The sequence below is a fragment of the Equus przewalskii genome, chromosome 4 (genome assembly GCF_037783145.1).
Source record: "Equus przewalskii isolate Varuska chromosome 4, EquPr2, whole genome shotgun sequence".
In the NCBI taxonomy this organism is placed as follows: domain Eukaryota; kingdom Metazoa; phylum Chordata; class Mammalia; order Perissodactyla; family Equidae; genus Equus; species Equus przewalskii.
This window is the reverse complement of record NC_091834.1, coordinates 60,741,112-60,768,019: the sequence shown is the minus strand read 5'-3', so window position 1 is coordinate 60,768,019 and position 26,908 is coordinate 60,741,112. Positions and strand designations below refer to the sequence as shown.

At 41.3% G+C, this 26,908-nt stretch overlaps 1 protein-coding gene across 2 annotated transcripts in view; it reads left to right on the top strand.

Moving 5' to 3' along the window:
* The first annotated feature begins 6,281 nt into the window (after positions 1 to 6,281).
* The window catches only part of SCRN1 (secernin 1), a 61,598-nt gene continuing 40,971 nt past the window's right edge, over positions 6,282 to 26,908 (top strand). Inside the window, exons 1-2 of one of the 2 annotated variants that reach the window (XM_070616127.1) lie at positions 6,547 to 6,829; positions 18,574 to 18,671. The gene's annotated coding sequence lies outside the window, so the exon portion shown is untranslated. Of the gene's footprint in view, positions 6,830 to 18,573; positions 18,672 to 26,908 lie in introns of both variants that reach the window. The other variant, XM_008522955.2, reaches the window with a different exon arrangement.

Here is a 26,908-nt window from a genome sequence, read left to right as displayed (position 1 = left end):
TACTGGTATGGTGATAATTCTTCAAAACTATCAACTGTTCATCATTCATCTATTTCCTTTCATCTGGGCAATGTTCAATGCTTTTCTAATATTTCTCTTTTTGAGGTAGGGTATTTTATTTTTTTAATAAAATTAATATAAGTACAGTGATTTTTTTTACAGTTCAATCAATTTTAGTATTTTCACAGTTATGCAACCATCACCACAATCAATTTTATAACATTTTTATTATCCCAAAAGGAAACCCCCATAGTCATTAGCAGCACCCCCCACTTGTCCCCAACTCCCCAAGCAACTACCAATCTACTTTCTCTCATTACTTGCCTAGTCTAGAAATTTTCTAATAATTCTTAAAATCTAATCTTTTCTTTATACTCAGGGTAAATAAAAATAGATTATCTGAAAAATTCATATGACAGTAAAATAATTTCTGCTTTTAATTTTTGTTTCAAAAAATATGATAGGTGCTTTTTGAAATTCAAAGTGAACTAGACACAGATTCCAGCTCTAAAGAATAAATTACTCTATGTATGTGAAAAATCAAATCCTTTGCACATGTAAGAGCCAGAAGCAATGATATAAGAGATATCATAAGAATAGTAAAAACCTAGGACTTGGTTTATGATTAAGGGTAGAAAGTCAATGGAAAGGAGAGTAAAGAATAATCAGGAATTTAAAAACTAAAATATCTCCATATATCTAGATTATTCCCAATTCTCTGAAAGTCAGGTAATTAATCCAACAGGAAACAAAATAATGCCAGTTTTCTGGTCTTTCGTGGAAAATAGAAGAGCACTCAAAATACTCTTTCTCTGGAGTCAGAAATTTCATACATTCTCTCAATAGGTAGAATCATTGTTTAATAACTTGTACCATGAAGGACGCCTTCCTTTAACTGAACCCAAATTCCTACACAATTTAGACAAACTTTCTTTAGTTCTCTGAAGAGCTACTGGAGAATAACTAATAGTAACTTTTGTTTAAAGTCATACATTATTTCAAGTGAGCAGTGGTATTAAAATCGCAGAGGCTCAGTTTTACAATTCTGGATAAGCTTTCGTCTATTAAAAGGTGGCCTCAAGCATCACTAGAATATTAAAAACAAACCATGTTTTAAAAATGTACATAGCATGAGGTGAACCTTTCCTGCGCATATAAACTAGGGAAATAGATCAGCAAGAAAAGATTAGGTTGAACTCCTAAGTCTGATCATCGAATTGTCTACTCTGCTCTTTGACCACAAGACGAAGTCTCAGCAGTTCCCTTTGAACTCTCTGTACAGTGGGCTAAACCATGAACGACTCCTGGAGGGGCAGCCGTGAATGTGAAGCATACGTAATAATTTGTTTTTAAAACCAGGTCTGGAACATTCATGAACTGTTATCTTATTTAAAATTAAATAGGAACCATTCATTGAAATGACACATTTGAATAACTGAACTTCCAAACCCATTACCTAATTATAATAAATAGGATTTTACACCTTTTGCCAAAATACGATTTATGGTTGTCTAAATCCCGTATCCAAAGGGCTTGATGGATCATTTACATTCTAAAAATAATTCAAAAATAGATTTTAATACTTCAATCTCTCTACGTTGCCTATACTCAATATGGGCAGTTAATTCTGTAAATTGATTTAAATGCATTCTAAAGGTTTGTTTCTATGGTAACCAAATTCAGAAAATTAACCTTCTAAACATGGTTGTCATAGGATTAAGGCAGGTGGCTGGCTCATCTTAACTAGTGCTTTTCTTTCTCATTTTTCCGTAGCTTTTCTGTCAGCTCCTTTCTTTGGTTCTCCTAAGATTACATACAAGGCAATTACACAGGCTTTCTTACCCATATATGAGAGTCTCATTCACATAATATTGTCTGTCGTTCATCCCCGTGAGATTTGCCCAGTGACAGATCTTTTTCCTCCTGCTACAATTGTGCACTAAAAGAAGCACTAGTGGAAAACACCTCTGTATGCAATGTGTTAAAAGCGTTTCTTGAAGTGGTGTACCCACAACATGACTAGCAAAAATGTACAACTGAAATCTCACAAGGTTGTAATCTATCATAACATTAATAAAAAAAAAAAAAGCGTTTCTTGATTGCACATGTACTTTGGCTCCTCAAAATCACTGAATGGGCTTCTTTAGACAATAACACTAGTCAGAAGAAGAGGCAAAATTGTCATCAATATATTTTTAAAAATAGGTTTGGGTAGCCCTCATTTATGATCCTCCTTAAACTTGTTATATTTCACAAAATGCTAGATCAATGTATTTATCTCTGTATAACTCTTAGGTTACCCTGATTGCAGCATATAATATGTGCACATATTACTTCTATGCTTAATTAATTTTCCTTGCTTGCTTCTGACTTCTTGAGAGGTGGAGCTATGATATGCCTTTTTCATCTTTGTAGCAATAATGCAGTTCCTGGTGCAGGTGTTCAATAAATGTTTCTTGTTAAATTAGTATAGTGAAGAAGTTCTGTAAGTAAACTATGCATTTGTAGTTCTTGAAATAATGAGTCTAGATGATTCTGTATCAGGACATTTGGTTCCGTAGAGGCATTAAGATTAGTGTTCTCAGCCTTCCACATCTGCCCATGAAGGAAAACTTGCTATGGGACTTGCTATCCTCTTGTGGACCACTAGAAAACTGGGCAAAATATATGAAACAGCTTTTGGATTGTGATTCTTAAGAAAAAGGAAACAAGTAAGATGAGACCACAATTATCCCAGCTTTCTGCTTAGAGGCAATTCCTGAAGCATACACAGCTAAGAAAAGAGAGACGAAATAGAGCCCAGTTATCTTGTGGGGTTGAGGAAACAGAGATCAGAACTCAGGGAGGTCACAGCACCTAGAATTTGTGGGGCAGAGCTCCAGAGAAGAGAAAACTACACGGGGGAGAACTTCAGAAATTTGCATAAAGATTCCCTTGAGTCACTGACTGAATGCCGATCTGTGCATGCATAGGGTGAATCTGCACAAGGTTGGGCAAAGAACAACTCCTCAGGAAAGAACAACTATTGGGGAGCTGTGCCCCCCAAAATTCCCAGAGCTCACACAAACCTGGGAACTGTTCAAGTTCCTACCAGCCAGAACCACCTTATTGATTACATGGAACGTTCATCAGATCCCATAGGTGAGTCATACCTTAGAAGAAGGGCTAAAACAGCCATTGAGTTAAAGCTACCCTAGAATTTTCCTAAACAGTTTATAAACAAACCTCAAATGAGTCAGGCTGATTGTTAAGTAACTGCCAGAACAAAGTCCAACCACCTTTAAAGGAATACAGAAAAATCCATCACTCAACAACATAAAATTCACACAGTCTGGCATGCAATGAAAAATCAAAAGACAAAAAATTAGGAGATTAAGAAATCAACACAAAGAGACCAAAAATTGACAGAAATGATGGAATTAGCATATAAGGACTTTAAAACAGCTATTAAAATATAAATATGATCAGAGATTTAAAGGAAAACATATATGAGAGAAATGGATGACATAAAAGTAACCAAATAGAAATTCAAGAGATGAAAAATAAGATATTTGATATAAAAATTTCACTGATAGTACTAACAGTAGATTAGATAACAGTAGATTAGAGACTATAGAAGAAAAGATAAGTAAACTTGAAGAAATACCAAGGGAAATTATTTAAAGTGAAGCACAGAGAGAAAAAAGACTGTGCATGTATAGGGGAAAGAACAGAACCTCAGTGACCTGTGGGACAATACCAAGTAGTCTAATACATGTCTAATTGGAGTCCTTGAATTTGGGAGAGGCAGGGTACAATGGGTAAAATATTTGAAGAAATAATGGCCCCAATTTTTCTTAATTTGATGAAAATTATAAATCCAAGAAGCTCAATGAGCCCCAATGGAATAAACAAACAAACGAAAATAAACAGACCAAGGTACATCATAATCATATTGCTCAAAACCCATGTTAAAAGAGAAAACTCTTAAAAGCAGCCATAGGAAAAAAAATATTATGTACAGAGGAAGAAAGATAATCAAACACAGACTTTCCTTCAGAAGCTTTGCAAGTCTTGTGACAACGTCTTATGACAATAGAATGGTACCTTTAAAGTGCCAAAAGAAACTCAACCAAAAATTATGTTCCAACAAAAATGTTTCAAAAATGAAAGTGAAGTAATAACTTTTTCAGACAAAACCTGAGGGAGTTCATTACCATCAAATCTGCACCTACAACAAATGACAGCAATAGTAGGAAAGAGAAGGAGGGGAATAGAAGTATACTGTTGAAAGCGTTTTGCCTTATACCTGAAATTATATTATTTGAAGGGAGACAGTGATAAATTTAAAATGCATACATATTGTAAGTCTTAGAATAATCAAAAAATAAAACAAGCAGTCTGACTAATACATCAATAGTGAGAATAAAATAGTATATTTAAAAAATACTCAATTCTTCAAAAGAAGGCAAGAGCAAAAAAAGAGAAAAAACAAAGAACAGATAGAACAAATAGAAGTAGCAAGACATTACATTTAAAACCCATCATATTGATGGACCTTGAGGGAATTATGTTAAGTGAAATAAGCCAGCTAGAGGAGGATAATCTCTGTATGACTCCACTCATATGAGGAATTTAAAAATGTGGACTAAGAGAACAGTTTAGTGGATACCAGGGGAAAGGTGGGGTGGGGGGTGGGCACAAAGGGTGAAGTGGTGCACCTACAACACGACTGACAAACATTAATGTACAACTGAAGTTTCACAAGATTGTAACCTATCATTAACTCAATAAAAAATAAATAAAAAAATAAAACCCATCATATTGATAATTACATTAAATACAGATGGTCTAAACCGGAGTTTCTCAACCTCAGTGCTATTGACATTTAGGGCCAGATAATTCTTGGTTGTGGGGGCTGTACTTTGCATTGTAGGATGTTTAATAGCATCCTTGGCCTCTATGCACTAGATGCCAGTAGAGACCTCCCCCACCTCTGTCACCGAGAAACCAAAAATGTCTCCAGACATTGCCAAATGTCCCCTTGGGGAAAAATTGCCCCTTTTTAAGAGCCACTGATCTAAACATTCCAATTAAAAGGCAAAGAGTGTCTGACTGAATGAAAAGCAAGATCCAATTATATTCTGTCTAAAAAAGCAAAAAAGCCACTACAATGTAAAGACGGAGAAAAGTTGAAAGTAAAAGGACAGTTTCCTTCGTTGGATTAAATGCACAGTGAGGCCCCTTATTGCTCCAAGAATCTATATGACCACTGCTCTATTGGACAGTATCTGCACTGATTCCCTCAGCCCTCTCCCACTATCCATCACTCATGTGGCAAACGACAAGCACAGGGATAATATTCAAAAGACATGAGGAAAAAGTCTCCTTCCTTCCCCTGCATTCAGTCACCTATTCTCCTCCCTGGTGGCATCTACTAGTACAATTTCTTATATATTCTCCCAAGATATATTCTATGCATTGGCAAATATGAGTACAGGCATTTTATTTTCTTCCCACAAACAACACATTTACCCAGTGTTCTGCACGTGGTTCCCCCATTTAGCGCATTTAGCGTAGGATGCAAATCCTTCATATCAGTACATAGAGATAGATCTCTTTGTTACAGCTGGATGGCATTCCATTATATTGATGTGCTGTGATTTGTTTGAACAGTCCTCGGCTCATGGCTATTTGCTTCCCATTTTGCTAGCACAAATAGTATAGCAATGGATGACCTTGTACTCATATCATTTCACACGTGTCAGTGTATCTGTAGGATAAATTCCAGAAGTGGAATCCTTGGGTCAAAGACTAAATAGGTATTTGTTATTTTGGGAGATACTGCCAAAGCGTCCTCCATGTTGGATACAAAACTTTTTGATTTTTGCTAATCTGACAGGTGGAAAATGCTACTTTGTATATTTAATTTGCATTTAAGTGAGCTTGAATATTTTTTCATGAGCCTGAGTGGTATTGCATTCGTTTTGCTGTGAACTGTCCATTCATACCCTTTGAGATGGTCTTTTCTTTTTGATTTATAAAAAAGACATGACTAATGGTCATGTCCTGACCAATGACCTTGACACCAGCATCAACACACCTGTCACCTTATTAACCCAGGTATGAAATCTTCGCTTTGCTACTTGTTGTGTGACCTTGGGCAAGCTACTTAACCTCTTGGGGCTTCAGTGTCCAAGTTTTTGGCATAGGCTTATCAACATGGCGCACGACGGCACCTTTAAAACCAAGGAGTCGGCTTGGACATGTGAGTCAACAAAGTACAAGACACGTTTCTCCGCGGAGAAATTTTGCTTAGGCACGGAGGCCCGCACGTAGCAACCAAATGGCGGAGTCCGGGAGATGCGCCCAGAGCAAGTGGGGCCTGACTCCTTAAAGCCCGAGTTCTCCGTTTTGAGAGAGCCGCGACCCCGGCCGTGACCGACAAATAGAAATCGAGCAAAGAGGAGCCAATTTCTGCAGCGAGATTCGCCTCCTGGTCCCTCCTCCTGCTCCCAGGCGCCCTCCCCTACCAGGCCGAGCGCGGCGCTGCGGCCCCGGCAGCCCAGACGCGGCGGGTGCGGCTCGGCCCGGGGACCCCGGGTGGGGAGAGGCGGGGGTGGGCCCGGCGGTCACGTGAGCCGGGCCAGCTGTTAGCGGAGGGCGGCGGGCCCGAGCGCCAGGAGTCTGGGGAGGGGGAAGCGCCGGACGGCCGCCTCTGCCACTGCAGTTGCAGCCCCCGATGTCGCCGCAGTAATAGCGGCCGCAGCAACGCCCGCACCCTCGGCGCACCCTCGGCGGCCGCAGGATCAGCACCGCAGAGCCGAGCCAGGAGCCCGCCACCCCGCAGGTGAGCCCCGGCTGGCACGACCGGGAACGCAGGGCGTCTGCAGCTGCTTCCCCGCGCGGGTTTCATCCCGATCCGCCATCGCCGTCCCCGTGCCTCGTCGCCTGCAGCTGTCCCTCCCAACCCGCGGGTACCGCTACCCCGGGTCGAATCCCGCGGGTGCAAACTTGGGCGGGCTGGGCTCCCTGGGGGTCAGGGGAGAGGTGGCCCTGGCCCAGGGTTGGGTGACTTGGGCTAGTAGGCTGCGGGGGCGCAGGAGAGGGACGCCCCATCCCGGGGCGCGGGCACTGCAGCCTGGTTGGAACCTGTCTCTGCTCTCCACACCCCATCCTTCTCCCCACCTCCCTTTAACTCTCAAAACCCCTCAGGCTATGCTGCAGTTCCCCTTTTCCAGTATTGCGGTTTCCTGATATCCCAGTTGCTGGCCCGCTGGGGTGTGTCCCTTGTGCGCCCTGCACCCCCGCCACCCCTCGGGCCACTCCGGCGCAGCGCGGGTGGTGGAGCGGGCCTGGCACCTTCGCGGGAGGTAACGCACCTGCCGCGCGGGCGGGCTCGCGCGAACATGGCTGCCTGGAGGGGCCCGCTGCCCTTGACCCGGCTCTGCCCCCACGTCCACCGGGTCGGCGATCCGACTCGTGTCCGGGGGACTGCCCTCCCCTTAAGGGCAAACGCACGGGCTGTAGCTCTGGTCTACGTGGGCCGCAGGACTTGACACAACTTCCCCCCAAGCCACACCCGGGGCGGGTCTTGGGGGTGGGGGGGTGTCAGGGCATGTTAACGCAATGGCGCCGGGGCACTTATTGGTAAAAAGCGCTCATGCCTTTAAGACGATTGTCCGCTTCAGTTTGCTTTTGCGTCCTCGGTTCGCTTGTCTGCCGGGGCGCCGATTATTGGGCGACATCACTCTTGAGGTCTGAGACGAGTGTGGTCTGCAAAGCAGGAGGGGCGCTTGAACTTGAGAAAATTGACGAGGACCCGGATTTAGAGCTTAAAAATGTCCATTATACCCAAGTGCGTCTAAGGAAGCTGTCATTTACCGTGACACAAAACTGACTTGGTAGAGTTCTGTTAAATAATACTGCCTTTCTGGATTTGCTGTTTAATTCTTGCTTGCAAGTGTCTTGAATTACTCTGGTGTCCAGCTTCCGCGTGGTGTGTGTGTGTGTGTCTGTGTGTGTGTGTGCGTGTGCCTACTGTGTTCCAAGCCTGCCCAGAAGATGCATCACTTGCAGAGGAAACCTATATTAATTCAAAATGGCAGCATGAAAAATCAGGCCAGACTGAAGCAGCACAGACCACAGCTAACATCAGCTGCCCCCTGACTTAAGCCGTGGTGAGGGAATCTTCGGGAGGGAAGGCTCTTCTGGGTGTGGCTGCAGCCAGCTCTTGGGGTAGGGAGTGATTCTTGCATCAGGCTAGATTACAGGGTGCTGTCGGGTCCTGGAGAGGTTCAGTGGGAAGTTTGGGGAGCTGTAATTATCTTCTCTAACTTATCAAAAGCTGATGCAAAGACCTAATTAAAACTCTCCGTGATTTTGGTCTGATTTTCTCCAGGCTCTGCTAAAGTCTATTTATGTGGCTGCTGATGTCTGTTTGATACGTAACTTCTGTGTTTTGTACCTACAAGTGGCTCATAAGAGATGAGTGTCTAGTGTAAACATCATCCAAGAATAGTACATATAACAAATACCAGGTTCTTAGAGCAAATTTCCTTGGAAGAACTGATTTAGCACCATGAGCAAGCACCCAGGCACAAGAGAATGGTGAATTCTTGAAAGATGACGCATTTTAGGAGTTTTTATTTTTTGAACAGCCTTTCTTTCCCGTTTCACTGTCGTGCTGCCAGCCATCTTCTCATTTAGGAAGGAGGAGTTGCATGAGGAGGCAAGTGTTTCAGGGATAATGGAATAGAGGAAGATTAGCGCAAAGGTCAGGAGTGGTGAGCCGGGAGCAGCCTGAGAGAGGTTGTCTGCTGTCAGCTCCCTTTTTACAGCCTGGGAGGCTGAATCCAGCACGCTGAATGGACTGTGCCCAAGGTCATATAGCTGGTTGGCAGCTGGCAGTGAGGACCAAAATCCAGGTCTTATAACCCCCCATTTCAGGGTTCCACATGCCACCTTTCAAAGCCTGGGGGAAAAGGGCAAACCTGTCATTATTAGGACGGCAAATGTGTAGAGCAGCTGGAAACCAAGCTGTGACATGAATTTTAAAATCTATAGGTATTTAAAGTAAGTGACTACACTTTAGTTTCCTGATTCAAGCCCATTTAACTTCTTAAACTGTGCCTACCTCCTGTTCCCATTTTCCAATGACTAGACTGCTTCTATATTTGAGAACCAGAAACATAATTTAGTCAAAATCTTTGAGGTGAGAAGTGCATTTTCTGATTAAAAAATGAGTTGCTCCTGTTTGTGGAGAATCATTAGGTCAATTTCTTTTTAAAAGAAACCAAAGTAGGACATATAATAGTTTTTGAATGTATCTAATTTTAAGTAAAAGTAAATATCAAGCCTATTTTAAAATAACTTTGAAGTAGCCCTGAAGAAAGAGGCTTTTTCTAGAATTTGAATTTGAATTCTCTGAGTCATATACCAGTAACCTCAAATCTACTAAAGCAGAACCAGAAATTGTACACACGTTGGTGTTTGTGCAGAGGTGGCGAAGATCTCGAGAATATTTCTTCTGGGTATTCTGTACCTTCAACCTGGTGATCTTCAGAAGAAGAAGGTGGGCAGGTTGTAGGGAACAAGGAGAATAATTTGAGATGGTAAAGCAGATAGGAGCTAGATGTGGATAGATATGTCAAAGTGAAGACATGCTGATGCCACGTGTGACATTTAAAAAAAATAACTTGCATTAGAGCATGAGTGTGCAGATTCATTTAAATTCCCCTGATATGCCAGATATTTTAAATCACAAGTTTTTAAAATACATAAACACATGCAATTTGTGCTTGTTGGAGAAAAATGTACAGATAAGCCAAAGTTGTTTTTTTTCTTTTTCTTTTTTTTTTTTTTTGAGGAAGATTAGCCCTGAGCTAACATCTGCTGCCAATCCTCTGCTCTTTGCTGAGGAAGACTGGCCCTGAGCTAACATCTGTGCCCATCCTCCTCTACTTTCTATGTGGGATGCCTACCACAACATGGCTTGCCAAGCGGTGCCACGTCCGCACCTGGAATCAGAACTGGTGAGCCCTGGGCCGCTGAAGTGGAACTTGCTAACTCAACTGCTGTGCCACTGGGCCGGCCCTAACCAAAGCTGTTTTTTAAAAATCACCCATGATCCCTTTATCCAGCAATAATCAGTCATTATGATCATTTTCATTGGAATAAGAGCCTAGGTCTGTGCTGTCCAGTTCAGTAGCCACTAGCCAGCAGCCACATGTGGCTATTGAGCACTTGAAATATGGCTAGTCTGAATTGTGATATGTTGTGAGTATAAAATACACACCAGATCTCAAATATATGAAAAAAAAAGAATTTAAAATATCTCATTAACAATTTTTATATTGATTATATATTGAAGTAATATTTTGGACATATTGGATTTAAATAAAATATGTTATTAAAAATAGTTTCACCAGTTTCTCATTTTTTTAGACGTGACTACTAGAAAACATAAAATTGCATATGTGGTTGCATCTGTCTTCCATTATATTTCTGTTGGAATGTATTGGTCTAGATCATTAACAAAAAGGGGAGGTTGGTTGAGGTGTGTTATACTGACATAGACCTGGACATGTAAGGAGAGAGAAGATTGAACAGAAACTGGAGGGGAGATAGGATGGCTGGAGAAGGCTACAAGGAGCAGGTGCTGCGGGACACTTCATAGATGGAGAGAGTGAGTATGTGGTGGGCTGGGACTGCTGGATGATGAGACTTTATGAAGCAGAAAAAGCAGAGTGTGTGGTGTTCCCGGATTTGGAGTCAACAGAATTGGGGTTGGCAGGGGTTACAGTGATGAGACTAACCAGGGTGGTGAAAGGACAGCACGGACACAACTGCGCAGCACACTGGAAAGTCTCTTCCACATTCTGATATGTCTGGTTTCACAAACATATCAAACACATCAAGGTAAGATGAATGCCTCTCATACAAAGAGAGGTTTCCAGGCTGCAGGTCCGGGGACCTTGGTCCTAGCTCTGGTTCTGTCTCTAATTAGGGATGTGACCTTGAGTAAGTCACTCATCAAGACTCTTATGATCTCCTTCTTAAAATGGGATAAACAAACACTGTCCACTGACTTTGCTGGGTGGTTTCCATGGGATGAAATATGGCATATTAAAAAACACAAGGGATTATTAGAATTTATATTAGCCTATTACAACACTACACACTAAGGTAACTTTTTCTTCTACACTTGTGCATACGAGGACAACAACGAAAAGACTAGCCTTCCTCTGGTTCTACCAATATAAATGCTCAAAACTGTTACATTTTTGAGTAACAATATTTTTGGGGATTAGGAGTGGGTTAGCGATCTGGACAGATTTCTTCCCTCCTTTCCCCATCCTAAATAGTCAGTTATCCCGACACCATTTTTTGTTTAATACATCTTTTCACCTCGGTTTCAAATTCAGCCTTCATCATATACGAATTTCCTGCATTATATGAATATATTTCAGGAGTCTCTGTTCTATTAATCTGTCTATTCTTGCATCAGTATTAACTGTTTTAATTACTGAAACTTTGTAATGTGGTTTAATATCACGCAAGGTTAGTCTTTTGTCATTAGTTTTCATTTCTGAAACTTCTTGGGTACTCTCACATAGCCTTTCTAGATGAACTTCAGGACCCTTTTTGTCAGTTTATGTCCAAGACTGATTGCTGCCGAGTGACCCCGTGGATTATTAGGGGAGACTGACACCTCTGTATAGCATTGGATCTTCCCAGCAAGGAACAGGAATATCTCCCTGCTCTTCAGATCTTCTCCGATGTCCCCCAAAAGCCCTACAGTTTACTTCATTGAGGATTTGTACATCTCCTTCTAGTAAACTCACCAGCAAATGGGCAGAACCCCCATGAAGAAAACTACAGAACTCCAATGATGGACTTAGAGAAAAGCTCACGCCAACAAAGACTAGCCCTGCCTCTGGTTGGAAAGATGGAGGCAGGCAGCCTGGTAGTTAAGAGTATTTTGGAGTTTGGGTTCCCACTCCACTACTTGCTTGTCATATGACCCTGGGGAAGACTTAACCACTCTTAACTTTTATATGTTATATATTTTTATATATTACTTAGCATGTTATTAAGCTCATAGTGAATGGTTAATATTCCAATACAAAATGTTAGATTTTATGATTTTGATTAATTTAGTTATCCCTGTCAAATGAATCTATAAAGCCAGTATAATTTCAATCACATGCCTAGAGGGACTCTGGAAACATTTTCCCAAATTTTTTAAACGTTCAGCTGGAGAAACAAATGGATGAAAGAGCCAAGAAATGTAGAAAAGAGTCGTTGGGATGAAGTAGGATCTGTATTCGCTTTTTCTCTGAGATTGATTGGCCACAACCCTCTAGCACTTTGTACCTACCCACTACCAGGTGATTGGCATATCCTTTTCCATCATTCTATGTGTCTCTTCTACCCTCACTCTCATACCTACCCCCAATCTGGGCCTTATATGGGATCTTCTTCTCAGCAACTCTCAGGGGTGGTTTCAAAGCTCTTATTAGTGGAAGGAATGGCTAAGACCACCTGCTCCCATTCCTTTTGTGACAGGTAAGCTACCTGAAATCCAAGAAGGCAAGAAGTGATGTAGGTGTCAATCATATCTACGTGTCCTCCCTCCCTCAGTAGCTCCCAGCATCAACCCAGTCTGAGATGGTGGTGAGCTTAACCGGATGGAATGTCAGGTCACCCAGTGAGAGTGACTGAAAGGGGAGAGAGCTGGGGGTCTTCCAGCTTGAGTCTCACTTGAAGCAGAGGGAAAGAGCTGGAGATGGTTAATGTTCGCTTCTTCGTGTGTTCTTAATGGTTATATATTTAACCTAAATCTCTCAGTGCTTAATCTACTCCCCTAAGGTGAGGTAGACATCCTTGAAACCTCCCATAAGCTTTCCAATCATTGTTTTCAGTTAGGTTGCTGCCTTCCTCTCTTGGTTGTGTACATGAGCACCTCTTCTTCTGGATGATAGAGACCTTGAAAACATCTGTGGAGCTCCATTTTCCCTTGGGTTGAACAAGCAGCCTGTAGGTGGTTAGGGGCTCAAAATACACATTGGCAATTCATCTGACTTCTTAAAAATCCTAATCAAAATGATGTAGCAATCAAAGGCTCTTCTGAATATTTTTTTCTCCTCTTAAAGTAAAACCTTAGTATACTTTAAAATTACACTTATCAGTGCCCTAGTGACCTGGAAGAATTCAATGAAATGTCTTAAAATGTCCTTCTCAAGCACTAAAGTAATCAGATTTATAAAAAAATGATTAAAAATCCAATGAAGTAATATGAGCTTGCTATAAAGAAATTTAAAATGACATAACTGATAAAGTAAAATTTAAAGTTTCTATCTCTATATCTCACCCTTACTCCTATTGTCAGTTAGATATTAATCCTTCTTGGCCCTTTTCTTTTTTCCTATCTATCAGTCTATCATCTATCTATGTATTTATCATCTATCTATCTTTTATACTTATATTTACATAAACGTTTATGTGCACACACATATATATACATACAAATATATTTGTATACACATATTATTGTATATATATATAGGGTCCTTTTGATAATAAAGTGGGATAAATTTCCTAATGGTAAAACGCCAATGGCTCTAACCTTAATGGACATTTACAAAGTAGTTTTAAAGTCCATTTTGCTAGACATAAAGTAACTCTCTGGTTACTAGCAAGATTTAAATCTTATTACTTTATTTCTTCTGTAAGAAGTGAATGTTCAGCTAATTTTTTTACAGGGATAGAGTGTAAACCACCATTTTAAGAATGGGAAGGTTTTTTAGAATCTCAGTCTGCAGAGTTGACAGGTACATATCAAATCACATTAATGGGAAAAGATCAGAATAGACAATGCATTGTTTAGATGAGAGAGGAAAACAGATGGTGGGAATAGGAAGGTCATAATTCAGAGTAACCTTGCCAAATTAGTGGACACAATGACAGCAATGTTAGAAATGAGAACAGAAGGAAATGAAAGGACCCTAGAAGCGGCTTGCTCAGTAGTTCCCAGATCTTCCCCACAGAGAATGCTTTTGGCAGCTGACCACATACCTGCCTGTTTCAAACACATTCTTCTCCTTTATCTCCAATATCATTATATTCCCAGAACACTGTTCTTTAAGAACAAGTTAAGGGAACAAACCTTTCTTGCATTCTAGATACTCTACATATATTATCTCATTTAATCCCCATAACAGTACATGGTAGACATTGTGGCCACATTTTATAGATGAAGAATTTAGTGGAGGAACTACGCCTGGAATCCAAGTCTGTCTGAATCTTTCTTAAAAAGCCATCATGTAACTGCTTAGAGAGATCATCGTGACTGCACAGTTCTAACGTGCATCATTAATGTGACGCAAGCCACTTTCTTTGCTTCTTTCTATTACTATGAAAGATGGAAAACTGTCTCCAACCTGCCATGTGTTAGAAAACATCTTCCTTACAATGAACTTGTCTGTATTTTTCTAATTTGGCTAGTTTGAGTGACAAAATGAATCCCGCTTATGCTGTTTATCTACTCTTTCCTGCATTAAAAAAAAAAAAGAGGGGGAGCTGGCTCCATGGCTGAGTGGTTAAGTTCGCACACTCCACTGCAGGTGGCCCAGTGTTTCGTTGGTTCGAATCCTGGGCGCGGACATGGCACTGCTCATCAAACCACGCTGAGGCGGCATCCCACATGCCACAGCTGGAAGGACCCACAATGAAGAATATACAACTATGTACCGGAGGGGCTTTGGAGAGAAAAAGGAAAAAATAAAATCTTAAAAAAAAAAAAAAAAAGAGGCATCCATGAGAAATGGATGCCATTCAACTAATCTCTCCTCTTCCTCTCACTCTAAAATCCCTAAAAGAGCTCTTGCAAAAGAGATAAGCACGCAGCCTGCGTTTTCTTTTACGTGGTACCATGTTATGAATGCACCAGAATGATGGACAGATCACTGGGTGTGGTGGAGTTTTGGCAGGTGGTCCTTGAATCCATGTGTCCCAACACTGAATGTACACAGACTACATAATGAGCCATCTGTACCTGCACTACTATTTTTCAAATGTGTAAGAATTCCATTGTCATTTAGTAAATACATATCTATTGAGAGTGTTACTAAATTCATGACATATTCATTACGTATTTTTACAAACCAGCTACAATGACTGTTATGTGGAGTGTCCATGAAAATTTTTTGACGTTTAAGAGTTGGGAAACATCAAATAAAAATACTTTGCATTATAGAGGAATTCTGGAGTGATTTGAAGAATACGTTTTTTTTTTGAGGAAGACTAGCCTTGAGCTAACGTCTGCTGCCAATCCTCCTCTTTTTGCTGAGGAAGATTGGCCCTGAACTAACATCTGTGCCCATCTTCCTCTATTTTATATGTGGGATGCCTGCCACAGCATGGCTTGACAAGTGGTGCGTAGGTCTGCACCCGGGATCAGAACCAGTGAACCCTGGGCTGCCAAAACAGAGTGCGTGAACTTAACCACTATGCCACTGGGCTTGCCCCTACTTTTTTTTGAGGAAGATTGGCCCTGAGCTAACATCCGTGCCCATCTTCCACTTTATATGTGGGACGACTGCCACAGCATGGGTTGATAAGCAGTGCATAGGCCCATGCCCGGGATCTGAACCAGTGAACCCTGGGCTGCCGAGGTGGAGCATGTGAACTTAACCACTACCCCACTGGGTCGGCCCCTGAAGTATACTTTTGTAAAGTGATTAGTTACCTCCTAATTTATCCTATGAATAAATGTAGATTTTGAAGCACAACATTCCATTTGACTATAGAAAACTCTACATTTCCTTAATTAGTCTGTCACATGAAGCATTAAGTTAGACATTTTGCTTTATTCATATTTCTCATTGTGACCATATCTTGCAAATGAGGCAGAATCAGATGTGGCCAAAAGATCAAATGAGTTCATTTGCCATGGCTAAACTGTGGGGTTCTCCCCAACCCACGAGTCTCTGCCTTATTGCAAGCCCATATTTATTAGCTACAATGAATTGGAATAATAGATTATTTCGATTTCCACTCTTCCTTTTCTTTTTTTAAAAAAATATTTTCATACAAATTCTATATTTTCATGTGGGAAATGTGAAAGTGACTGAATATATAGAGGTTAAGAAATTGTTTACAACCAGATATACTACAACCAGGGATAATATTACTCCTCAAAATATTGCTGCATTTCCTTATGATCTTTTTGCATCACCTATCTAAATAATATATGTAATTTGAATGATACCATATACAATTTGTGTGACCTCTTTTCATTTTACGAGCTTGTTCCCATCTATTTCTTTATTTCCTGGCTTTCCATGATGTGTATAGATAGCCAATTATGTCATAAATTTGTTTTGTTTTCTTTTTTGATTCTTATAATCATCTAAGTAGGTGTATTTTGGGAGAGAAGGTTGTACCAGCAGTGGCCCATTAAATTATCAGCGGTTATGGTAAACTTGAGTAGTCATTAATTACCTGGAATTTTGGTTTTACAATTTTTAAAGATTTTATTGTTTTCCTTTTTCTCCCAAAACCCCCTGGTACATAGTTGCATATTTTTAGGTGTGGGTCCTTCTAGTTGTAGCATGTGGGACGCCTCCTCAGCATGGCCTGATGAGCAGTGCCATGTTGGCGCCCAGGATCCAAACCAGTGAAACCCTGGGCTGCCGAAGCAGAGCGTGAACTTAACCACTCGGCTACAGGGCCGGACCCCATGGTTTTACAATTTTTAAATAGACACTCTTTTAATTTCCTCTCACTAATCACCTGAATTGCAGTATTTTTGGGATGAAATAATAAATCAGTTTGTGATCATCTCAATCATTAAGAAAAAAGTGTCCTAAGGATATTTCTTAGCAGTCTTACTGATTTAGAAATATTCAACTGCTTGACATGATATTTAACTCTTCTTTTTTCTGGCTCAAATTTCTTACTTTCTATCCAAGGCAAAAGTAGTCATCAAAGGGTTTACCTTGCATCTGTGTTCAATAAAGAAGACTTTTTTTTTTAAGCCATTTTTAAAGAGTTGGATGAGACTCGATTTCTTTAAAGCAGTGAAAAATGCAAAACATTTAAATAACACTTAACAAACCAAATCTTCTTGGTTGTCATGTAGCCTGATTTCCCAGTTTTAAAGCTAGAGACGAGAAAACACAGCCTCCTACACCCCTATTCGTCATACAAGGGAGAAGAGAATCCTACTCTCGCAAGTTCACCAGGGATGGGTTTCGCCCACTTTCATCCTGAAGGCAGAGAACGCCGCTGCCTGTGCTGTTGCTGAATTCAGCAACATCCCATTACAATTAAATGGTTTCCTTAAAAATAAAGTTGAGAAGCAAGAAGGCAGAAAGTTGATGACGCTTGAGGATGGCTGATGCCTTACAGGGCTTTGTGGTACTCCTCTCGCGTGTGTTGGGAAGTTTCCACAGTCCCAAAAAGAGCCAGGCAGAAAAAATGAATAATACTTTTGAGAAGCTAAGAAGTTAAACAAGCTCTCCCATGGCTGTTGCACACCAGTCTGAACTGGCTGCATCAGAATCACCTGGGCATTTGTGAAAAACATCCTTCCTGTGGTCTCAGCTCAGACGCACTGAATGAGAATCTCCAAGGAGGGGGTGTCCAGGAAGCTGCCATTTTAACAGGCTGCCCAGACCATTTTGATGTGTGGCCAAATGTGATTACCATGGATTGAACTACAGCATGGGAGCATCTTGTCAGAATCAGATTTTTCAGCTCTTTTTCTCTCATTGAAGTGAAATATAGATACCCCTCCTTCCCCTTCATTTGCTCAGCAGACATTTAGCGAGGTCTTATCATGTGCCAGGCTGTGTGCTAGGTGCCAGGGAAATAAGAATTTATGTAAGTCCTTGCCCTCACGGGGCTCACAGTCTGATGAGACCAGGGTTTTACAACTTGAGGAAAAGGGATCAGGCAAAGCAGAGGGAACCAGGGACTCGCCTCTTCCCCCAGTGCACTAACATCCCGAGCCAAACTAAAGCCCTTCCCTGTCCGTCTTCCTTCCTCAAGGAGGTATCTGAGCCCCTGAGTGAGTTACTCACAGGTAATAACTCCGAGAAAACATTGCCTGTGTTAGATCAGTCCAGTGCTGTTTCTTATCTTCAAAGAATTTTAAACATCTTATCCTGTGCTTTACTTTTTAAAAGTTATTCATTACAGAAAATTTCAGGTACATGTAAAAGTAAGGAGAACAGCATAGTAAACCCCTATGTACCCACTCCCCAGCTTCAGCCATTTTTATTACATTGTCCATCTTGTTTCTTCTGAACGCCCACCCTTTCTCCCCACCCTGATTACTTTCACTCTATCACTTCACGTGGAAATATTTCAGTATGTATCTCTGAAAGCTATCGGCTCTTTTTTCAGACAGAGCCACAACATCATTATATCTAAGAAATGTATTCCTTAGTATCATAAATATCCAACCGGTGCTCACATTTCCCCAGTTGTCTTATAAAGTTTGTGTACAGTTTGTTTAAATCAGGATCCACGTAAGTTCTGTGTACGGCAGTTGGTTGGTTGATTTGGTTCTTTTTTTCCTTGCAGTTTTCGTCGTTGTTGTTGAAGAAATCGGATTTGTCCTGTGGCGTCTCTCACGGTCTGGATTGTGCTGGTGCATCCCCACCGTGCCCTTTGTCTTCCCTGTAAGCCGATGGCTAGAGCTAGAGGCTCTGTCCTTCCGCTTTGGTTCTTTAAAGACATCTTGGTTAGACTTGGAGTGTGTCTTACATGTCAGGTGCAAGCCGTCGCTGAGAGGGTATCGTAGCATCGGAGCATGGTAGGAATTGGTGCCAAACTGGCAAACCCATCACCAGGGACAGTAGGAGGGAAGGAAGTGAACATTTATTGAGTGCCACTGTATACAGCCACAGGACTAGGTGCTTTCCGTAAGCTCTCACACGAACACGAGTGCTGTGTTGGGTGTGGGGGATTAGTTCCATTTTCACATGGGGAAGCTCTGGCTCAGAGAGAGTTTCTAACCTGCCTGTTTCACCAGGTTAGAGGGTGGAGTCAAGATAGGAACAAGGGTCTGTCTGTCTTTCAAGTGTGTCATTTTCTTGTCCCTGTATACGTGGGGCTGCAGGGGCAGCCAGGCATTGTAAATGAATACGACTGAACGGGAAAAGAAGAAACAAAGCAATAGTCCCGGGGTGATGATAGGTGGCGCTTCACTGGCCTCAGTGCCCGGGACTGGAGGGGACTGTGGAGAGGAGCCCTTCTCAACCCCAGTCTCACTGTCATGCAGGAATGTGGACCCGGGCTTGCCAGATCCTTTGAGTTTTCAAGAAAAACCAAGTATCTGAATTTCTTTGGAAAATCTCTAGATTTTAAAATGTTAGGGGCTAATTCAGGTTTTTAAAAAAATACTATCTAGCCCAGCACTCTGGGCCAAACCAAACAAACATGGAGCCTGCCACCCCTGTCCCACCCCATGCTGCCTGGAAGTATGTCAGCTAAAGACGGGCACAATCCTGTCCTTATCCATGCCTCAGAAAGGTGACAGGGGGCTGAGATTTGAACCCAGGTTGGCTCCAAGGCCTGCTTACTTACTTAGTACCCTACAGGATCTCTCTTCCCTTAGATAGTTCTCATTCAAGGCATTAAGTATTGGAAGCTGGAATTCACTGGCTGTGGAGTCCTAAAGCTTTATGTTCTAGTATCTTGAATTTTCAGTGAAACGCTTAGTAGAATCTTCCTTTCTTTCAGGCAGAGCTTGACGAGTCTGAGCTAATTTATACGCCTTTCATCAGCTGGCATTTACATTCCAATTTTTAGTTAGATAATTCCTTTCCCAAACACTTGATTTATTCCTTACCATTTCAACAGCAGATATGACAGAAAAATCAATTTATAAATGAGTATCATCTGTCCTATTTTCAGTTCAGCAGGAATGTCAATAATTTAAAAAATGAATTCATCAATCAGTAAAGTAACGCTAGAAAATAATTTCTTCTTTGCTTTTCTGGAAGGTGGTAATCCACAGACCTTGGACTTAAACTTACCCAGCCTCCTCGGAAAAGCCGGGAGCTTGGAGAGCACGGAAGACTAGCTGAACATTTGGGTTTCATTTCCTTGTGTGAGGAAAGGCGCTTTCTCACAGTTATTTGCAACACAGTTAATAAGCCTATAGCTTATACACACAGTCATTTTCTTCCTCTCAGGCAACTCAAGGCTTTCTTATTCCTGGATAAGGTGACTGATGAGGGCCACTCCAGCTTCATTGAGCTAAAAGGGCAGGGCTCTTTGGCAGTCAGGCGAAGAAAACCCCTGCCCGGGCTTGGAGCATTCACGCCCTTCAATAACAACTCACTGAACTTGAGGACAAAGACCTTTTCTCCCGTGCAGCTTCCTCCCTCCTCGTCTAGACATTCTGGAAGCGGTCTCCTAGTTACGGGGGTGCAGTGCTCCAGCCTTCCACGCCTGTACCCAGGCTTCTGTCCCCAGTCAGAGGGTGAATGCCAGTACAGGCAGCTCCTGTGCTGTGAACGCCAGGAAAGCTGGAGTTCTGATGCCTCCTTCCAAGAGGCAGTCAGGAATCTTGAAAGGAGTTTGATAAGGAGGACGATGATGGTTTTGGGATACTTGACCACAGGGCATTGCACAATCTCCAAAACCGAGTGGCCCAGTACTGTAGCCTCTACCGACGAGTGGCTATTTAATTAAAAAATTTTTTAAATTGTGGTAAAGTACACATAAGATAAATTTGTCATCTTAATAACCGTTTTAAGTGTACAGTATATCCATATTGTTGTGCAGCCACTTTCTAGAACTTTTTCACCTTGCAAAACTGAAACTGTACCCATTAAACACCAACTCTCCATGCCCCTCCCCCCAGGTTCTGGAAACCACCCTTCTACTTTCTGTCTCTATGAGTTTGACTACTCTAGGAACCTCACAGAAGTGAAATTATACAGTACTTGTCTTCTTGTGAGTGGCTTATTTCACTTAGTATAATGTCTGCTATTTGATTTTAAATTACTTAAAAACTCAGTTCCTCACTTGCACTAGCCACATTTCAAGTACTCAATAGCCCCGTCTGGCTAGCGGCCACTGTACTGGACAGCACAGATGTAGGACATTTCCGTTATCGCAGAAAGTTCCATTGGACAGGGTTAGTCTAAAGGAAAACAGGTGGCTCATACTGAGAACTGACTGGAGGTGGGGGCTGTGAGAAGGAAAATACTAGCTATTTTTTCATGCCCTTCCAGCTGGTGAATAATCTAACTTCTTTTCTCCACCACAAAAACAATACCAGCTATGTGATGTTTTAATATTTACAACTTGCATCCTTATCCCAGCCTCCATTCTTTTAATATCCCCTCTCTTCTAATAGCATACAACGTTAAAAATAATTTCAGCTTGAGAAAACATACAGTATAGACTACAGATAAATGTACTTTAATATATTCTTAGCAAGTACTTCTTAGGAAGTGCCTGTCAGTTTAACCATCTATGGGAGTTAAATTGGAGTGTTTCATTAATTGGAACTGTTAGTTTATTGCTAGCCTGGCAAGAATCCTAATTGGCATTTACCACAAAGAAGCCTTATTCAGTAGACCTACCCTTTAGACCCATTGCTTTTAAAGATTTTTGCTTGAAACCCACAGTAAGAGACAAATGGGGTGTCTCAACCCAGTACATGTACACTTACGTGTTCATATGTGTATACCCGAACTTAAAATTAAAGTTTCTTGTACTAACTTACTGAAATGCATATATTCTTTTATAAAAAAGGCTTTTCTAAAGAGAAAAATGCGGATCCTATCCACTAAAGTGATTTTATAGCTGGCAGAAGGTCCACAACCTGCAGTTTGGAAAACACTACTTTGGACGCTCCTGGGTTCGGTTTCAGGCCTAGGGTGTGCCACCGCACCCCACCCCACCTCTGGGTCCCCCTGACTCAGAAAACGGCTTCAGAATTGCACCTCAAAACCAGCACGTTTGAAAAAGCCATCAATCATGGCTTTATTTCTGCGTAAGCTCTGTTCACTGATTTTAACGCTGGTTTAAGTAGAGTGTAGTTATGATGGAAAATCCATTATCAAATGGTTATACTATTTTCTAAAGCTGAATGTAAAAGATGAAAAAAATTTTTATGCACTGAATTTCTGTGCTGACATGTATAATTGCGAATTAATTGTATTTTAGTTTATTTTTCTTTGTGGAGGAGAATATGACATCTCCCAAAGCTGGATAGAGATAGAGGGGGAAAAGTAGAAAAACCTTGAAGTTGGTTTCTTGTGTCGTGCATGAATAGTTTGACAATTTATAAAAATCCTGTAGACAAAGATTTCAAACTACATGTTTTATACAGTAGATAGATGAGCTAACTTGTCAGGTTTTTTTTCTTTTTCCTTCTTAGTGTGAATATCTGGTATCTTTACCAGTATTTTGACAAATAACAGGAACAAAATTGAGTTTCCTTGAATCTCTTTCAGAAGGATTTCATTTCGGGATCAGCACAGAATTGGCTTCCTGATGGGCGAATTTTTCTTTTCCTGTTAAGGGGACAACTGTAGGAGGCAGGTTTACTTTTTGTGTAAATAATAGTAATGAACATTCACGTCCTCCCTGAATAACTCTGAATTGGGCAGGCTGTAACAAAAAGGACAAGAAAGTATCAGAGAAGAGCTATAATAATGCTGAATAAAAAATTTCGTCCTAGCTATAACTCATATAAGAATTTGCCAGTTTTGAAATTTTAGATGTGTCAGGATGTAGAAGTAGAGCCAATTTTTTTTTTTTTTTTGAGGATGATTAGCCCTGAGCTAACGTCTGCTGCCAATCCTCCTCTTTTGCTGAGGAAGACTGGCCCTGAGCTAAAATCCGTGCCCATCTTCCTCCACTTTATATATGGGATGCCTGCCACAGCATGGCTTGGTAAGCTGTGGGTAGGTCCACACCTGGGATCCCAACTGGTGAACCCCAGGCCACCGAAGTGGAGAGTGCAAGCTTAACTGCTACGCCACCGGGCCAGCCCCCCAATTTTTTTCTTTAAAATAAAATTCAGGGCAGCCCAGTGGTGCAGCGGTTAAATGCACACTGTTAATATTTTGGGCACATTTCCTTCTAGTTTTTTCTATGCATATTTTTTACATAATTAAGATAATTTATTTTGGAATCCCTCAAACCATTTCTCTATGCACTTAAGAACTCTTCACAGACATTTTTAATGGTTTTATAGTATTCCACCATATAGATGTAACATAAACTTTTTAACCATTTCTCTGATGCTAGACAATTAAGTTTCAGTTTGTCTTTCACCTGTATAAATACCACTGTGATGAACACTTCTGTGCATAAATCTTGTTCGTATTCCTGATCATTTCCTTTGGGTAGATGCATAGAAATGGAATTCCTTATCGATCTCTTCATCTCCACCTACTGTGTTGTCTCTTCCCTATCACAGCCAACTTCTTTCAGAAGTTGTCTATGTTCACTGACTCTATTTCCTACGGAAAACCTGGCTTAAAAGTCTTCAGTGGGTTTACTATCTATTATGGGATAGACACTAAAATCGTCGCCATCTCCCTCCCCGTCCATCTGTCCTTCGTGGAGTAGGAGGAGAGATATCTGCTTAGAGGAGGTGGTTGGAGGTTTGAAGAGAAGTGAGGGTATCAAAGTTTATTTAGAGGAGAAAGAGACAAATTGACCAGAGAAGTACACAGAGGATTTCCAGGCAGCAGTGAGGGCCACTTTCATGGTGTATTCAGAGTAGGAATATGAGATTCAGATCAAGGGAAATGGAATTGTTATCCAGGGCTGGGAGCACCATTAGCTTCTGGGGAAAAGAGTTTGCCTAAACTCTGCCTGGTGAGTTCAACAGCTGCTTCCTAAGCTTTGTTTTCTTTAGTCTTCCGAAAGTGTCCTGCCTCCTCTTTGCTAATTCAATTTATATGGTTGATAGCACATTTTGTCATTAGAATAAGTAGAGGACTTCACAAATAAGTACTTCTGGGATCATGGGAAGCCTTCATGTGAAAATCTTCATTTCTTGGTTTATTGGGAAGTTTTGATGCTGCCCTGTCCAATAGGATTCCTACTACTCACGTGTGGCTATTTAAATTCAAATTGATTAAAGTTTTTAATAAAATTAAAATTCAGTTCCTTAATCATATTGATTACACTTAAATAACTACATAAGCCTAGTGGCCACTGGGTTGGACAATGGAGATAGAACATTTCCATCATTGTAAAAAGTTCTTTTGGACAGCACTGATCTAGAGAGCAGAAAAGAAACCAGCTAAGTCATCTCCGAGGCTAGTCAGTATGTAGAATGGTGATCCAGGAAAAATATATGGACAATTAGCCTTGGCTAGTTTGCTAAGGTTGTGATGCACAGTTTGCTGGTTCATCAGCATTTAAAAAAAAATAGACTTATAAATTCTGCTCCCTTTTGGCATTCCCAATCATTCACAAAATTCAGTGGAAAAGCCAGCCTCCCTGGGCCCACAAACCCCTGGGCTTCTGTTGCCTACATCCTCGTCATGGTCCAGTGACCTAGATGACCTGCTGGCCAAGCGGACGTCCTGGCTGAAGAATAGGTGCTTGTCAAAAACCCTATGGGTTTTATTTATTTTCTGTAGATACATCTTGAAAATTCAAGACCAGTGGATTCCCACTATTTTTAAGGATCAAATAAAGTTCCGCTCATAGATGAGACAATAGTACTTTTGAAATGGCCCACCAACGGGGGCTGAAGGGAAGTCATATTGCATATGAGAGGCTTACAAACATGGGTGAATGTGTCCTTTCTCCATCTTATCTTCTTCTGGGTCTGTTTCACTTTATTTGGCCCACCATCAATTCTTCCCACCCCCAAGTTCTAAGAACCCTCTATAAAGGCATTTTATCTTATAATTATTCTAGGTCTTTCTTACACATACAGAGTCTTTGTTTTTCTCTCTCTACCCCTGGAGTCTAAAGATAATGCAGTTTTTGTGAGAATGGGAAAGGTTAAGGGGAGAAAGATCTGGAGTCCCTTTATCGTCCTGCCTTTTCTTTCTCACAAAGGGAGTGGGGGATATTTTCATGAGCTAAGAGGGAATTATTTTCAAAGTTATGGGCTCCCCCACTTCTCTGTACCCTGGGGACGGGCCTGCCATAAGCAATAAGCAATGAGGGGACGACCTCTGACAGTCCAGGGTGTGCGTGTACAGACTAACCTGAAGTAGCCTCGATGTAGACATAGGAATATGGTCCCTCACAAAGATGTTTCTAAACACAGACAGAATGTTGCTGACCCTGCGATTTGATAACTGCTCCAGTTATGGGTGAGGAGAGTTGGTTTTGATTGGCTTGCTTAACAAAAATTTTGAGATGCTGCTCTATTTGAGCAGTCAAAACCCAAATAAAATATCTTATACTCCTATAGCCTCTACAGTTTGCAAAATATGTTCTCAAGAATCATTTCATTCGATACTCATGGTAAACCTGTGGGCTGAGGCAAAACAATTGCAGAAGAGAAAACCTAGGCTCAGAGAGGTAAAGTGACTTGCTCAAGGTCACATAGCTAGTAAGTGGTGGGGCTGAGTTTTGAATCCCAGTTGCTTTTCTGAGGACATTGCTTTACTTCTCACTTACATTTTGGACTCATAAAATAAAACACATTTAATTGTATAGTTGATGACATAAATATGCTAGTTAGTTCAATAGATAATGTTCTTTGAGTGCCTATAGTAGGGAGTTGAGAAAGGGGTGACTGTTGGTGGCATGGGTCCTGCCCACAGGGAGCTTTATTCGAAACAGCTAAAGCAGTACATTTACAAGCAACAAATGCACATTATCCTAGAACAAACTGGATGCATTAGTGCTTATGGATGCTGAGAAAATGACAGAGTCCGTTATAGAAGGCTTCCTGAAAGAAAGGGATTTTGAATCAGATCCTGAAAGATATGCACAAAAATGAATGGAACAAAATTCTAGCATGAACATCTAGGTGCAGAGGCATGGTGCAGAGAAAGAGCTGTAGAAAGTCAGCTTCAGTTTGGGGGGAGTATTAAGAAAGAAGAAAAGAGCGCTTGTTCGTTGTTTATTGAAAATGTGCCCTGCAGAAGGTTTTGTGTAGAGCTGCATTTATAGTTGTGTGCAAAAGAGACATGGTCCCTGCCTTCATGTTGCTTAGACTTTGGAGGGAGACTAAGTATTGATTGTTGGTAATAAAATAATTATGCAAATATTTCAGATTGTGATTGTTACTATAAAGGAAAAGGTTAAGATTCTATGAGAGCATATGGTACAGTGACAGAAATTAGACTGACATTTGAACTGGTTTGTGAAGGAGCAGAATTAACTAGGCAAATGGTGTTGGTGTAGGGAACAGAGAAAGGAGTGCTCAGGAAAGCGGGTACAGCATGTGCAAAGGCCCTGGGAGTATTGGAGGAATTAGAAAAAGGACTGTGTGCTGGAGTTGAGAGAGTGGAGGGCTGAGTGGCATGAGATGAGGCTGGAGAGGGGGCACAAGCTTGATCAGGTTTTGGTCTTTGTTCCAAGAGCCATGCAAAACCTCTGAAGGATTTTAAGCAGGGAGGACATGATTGACATGATCAAATCTTCCTTTTAAAAACGTCACTTTGGCTGCAATGTGGAGAATATTTTGGAGGGGGAATAACAGTGGTCATGGAGTATCCTTAGGAGGCTACTGCCGTGATCCAGGCTAGGGATGACGGCAGCTTGGTACAGGGTGGTGATAGTGGAGATGGAGAGAAGCAGATTGTTCCCAAAATTTGGAGATCAAATCTACAGGTGGAATTTGGTGGTATGTTAGGTAATGGAGAAGCCGATGGTAAGGATAGTTCCTGAGTTCCAGATGCTCCAGTGGGGTGGATAGTGGAGCTGGCCAATGAGATAGGGAACCTAGTTTAGGGAAGAAGATGATGAA